Source organism: Priapulus caudatus, unplaced genomic scaffold, assembly GCF_000485595.1.
Source record: "Priapulus caudatus unplaced genomic scaffold, Priapulus_caudatus-5.0.1 Scaffold9488, whole genome shotgun sequence".
In the NCBI taxonomy this organism is placed as follows: Eukaryota; Metazoa; Priapulida; class Priapulimorpha; order Priapulimorphida; family Priapulidae; genus Priapulus; species Priapulus caudatus.
The window spans coordinates 1-2,842 of NW_014586549.1; the positions used below are offsets into that span (position 1 = coordinate 1).

The 2,842-nt window shown below is 40.7% G+C and overlaps 1 long non-coding RNA gene across 1 annotated transcript; it reads right to left on the reverse strand.

Annotated features, from left to right (window-relative positions):
- Positions 1-228: 228 nt before the first annotated feature.
- On the reverse strand, positions 229-1,463 carry LOC106820282. The gene is made up of 3 exons (XR_001395606.1): positions 1,386-1,463; positions 771-843; positions 229-338 (listed from the first exon to the last, which is right to left on the reverse strand). It is a non-coding gene; the product is annotated as an uncharacterized LOC106820282 (long non-coding RNA).
- Positions 1,464-2,842: the final 1,379 nt, after the last annotated feature.

Genomic DNA, 2,842 nt, shown 5'->3' on the forward strand with positions numbered 1-2,842 from the left:
AAAAAACCTGGGCGATTTGATATATTGATCACGACATTAAATGCTTGCTATGGACTATGTATGAGGCACGAATGTTTGTTCACATCAAACGGAATAGCAACATAGGAAGTATAATGCAGAAATTTAACAATAAAAAGTAAACAGAATCACTTACATTTCGTGAAAAAGTGGACATAATTGTTTTACTTTTACTATTTACGGTGATGTAATCATTTCAACTCACCTGTGCCGAACAGTTTCGAGCGTCGACGGCAGCGAAGTCTTTATCCTGGTGCAACTTGTTCACAACAGATTTCACTTCATCCAGATTCCTCGACAAGACGGCCGAATGCAGCTCCCTGCATGGAAGTAATGTTGGGACACAGTTTAGTGCTGCAGTAATTTAGGAATGTATGATGAATGAATGCAGGGCAGTCAACGATTATCAGTCGCAGACAGGCACACATTAAAATACTTGTGCATACTCGCATCATTTCATACACACAAAGAGTAAAACTGCCCCCTAAATACAATGAACCTTGACCTTTAACTCGCCCCTTGGTCTCCTAACTGCTATAATATATATGTAACCAGTATGCACAGGCTTAGTAGCTAAGTAAGTGCAATGTAGAAAACCTCCGGCCAAGTTGTTTTCAGTTTACGCAAGACAGCTGGAGTAATTCGTTCCCCTATATTGCAAAGGATTTTTTTTTTAATTGTAATTTTTAACAGACACCTATACTCGTTACGAAGATCAATGCTGATAAATGCATACTGCATGGAATACTCACGTGTCACCGTACTCATCCTCCTCAACTTCATCCCTCGCATCACCTCCAGCCTGGCTGCGAGTCAGCTTTGTATCTGTAAACACAACATCTTCTTAGACATGAGAGAACACTACAGGGAAAAGCTGCAGCTACACTGCAGGTTGCTATGATAGTGAGGCAGAATCAAGGAACACAGATGCAGCTAGGATTTCCGACCTATAGGTTCTAGAATTCATAGGAAATAGCACATAGAACGTGGGAGCTAGAATTACAGAATTATGATGCTGTTGCTTAAACGTAGAAGCTCGGATACAATAATCATAAAGCAGTTGCTAAAATTTAAGAGGTTATAGTTAATTTGAGGTATTCAAGCACCCACACAATAAACTGGATTGCAATTTTCTGTTGAAGTCTCTACGTCTTGCTACTGGTTTTAATCACAGTGGTATGATTCATAATGTGACATATATTGATGAAAAGTTATTTTTGTAAATCGGGTTTCTCAATTAAATGTTTAATAATTGGTTATCGTGTCGGCTATGCGGTCAGCCACAAAGTACAAGCCACAAGTGTACACCGAAACCTTTCAGGAAGTAGGAAACAGTGCTCTCATTTCTGGAGACACAACCCACTTACCTGCTTCAAATTTCACTCCCTGTGTGGTATCCTCCATAGTTGCTGGTGTCCTAAACTGCAAATAGGACACAGTGGTTGTGAACTTATTGCTTATGACTTTCAGTATTTAAAATTTTTAGTAGATTTTGGCAATTTTGACTATGCATTTCATTCGCCTATGGTCAACGATAACTCAAGAACCGTTTGACCCACATTTCAAATTGCATATATTTACTCCTATAAGAGAGACAGGTTGACCCCGCCACTTTGGAGGCACGCCATCGACCTACTTTTTCCGAGCGCACGTCCACTTTTGGCAAAAATTGAAATGGCATAATCTTCAGGTTCAACGATTTTGCTCATTCTAGTATGTAATGAAAGGACTGGCCCCAAAACGTATTATCACACCGTTTGTGATAATGTTTTAAAATCGCAAATTAAGTAGATTTTGGCAATTTCATATGCATTTCAGTGGCTGCCCTACGTCAACGATAACTCAAGAATCGTTTGACCACATGTTCAACTGCATACCAGTGTTAGCTCCTATGAGAGATTTGAAACGTCCAGTTGGAGCACGCTAGTCGAAGCCTACTGTTCGAGCCAGCGCCCACTTTCGCAGAAATGAAAATGGCCACTAAATTCATTTGATTTCGGTTAATTTATATGACTATGTGAAGGGTGTACAGGCTACCCCAAAACCCGTTGTTAGCTTCTAAAGGGAGAGATGAAACTCCTGTTACCAATCTATTTCATCGAAATGTTTAACAACTCTACAATCATACTAATACGTGTAATTTGTTTTTAGATTCTTTCGTTACAGTAATTTGGACTGGAAATAGTTACGCAGTGGCGAGGTACGCCCCGCCGTCGTCGTTCAACCCCCATTTGCGTTAGGTAGGTTAGAGGTTAGGATTAGGTAGGTAGTTAGGGTTATTTAGGTAGGTTTAGGTCTCAGGGTAGGTCTTGCTCATCTAAAACTCTCAAACGTGAATTTATTTCAAGCCGTATTTCGAATCTGCCGGCGACCGCCGCCACTTGTCTCGTTAAAGTATAAAGCGAACTGGACTGGCGACCCGTACCCTCGCGACGCACATTAAATACGCCTGTCGTACGCTCCGCCCCCACTGCCGAATATTTCATGTTCTTATTGCGCAATATTGAAAACCAAAAAGGCGATCATTAGGCGTAGCGCCATCTCTCGCAACGATTCACGACCTTGCAGATTGAAACATTATTTCGGCATCAAAACTTATGCCCTATCATCATTTATCAAGAGTATATAATGGGAGATAGCATATAACTGGGAGTTCTCCCATATAACTCTCGCTTACTATATCCCCCTCCCCTTCTATCACACCCAAGGTGAGCTACAGTGTCATGACACTTTCCATTTATCTCAGCAAATAACAAATAGCGCAAGATAAGCCAGTTACAACTCCTAACTTCAATAATGAACTTTGGATTTAGGACTCAATTCC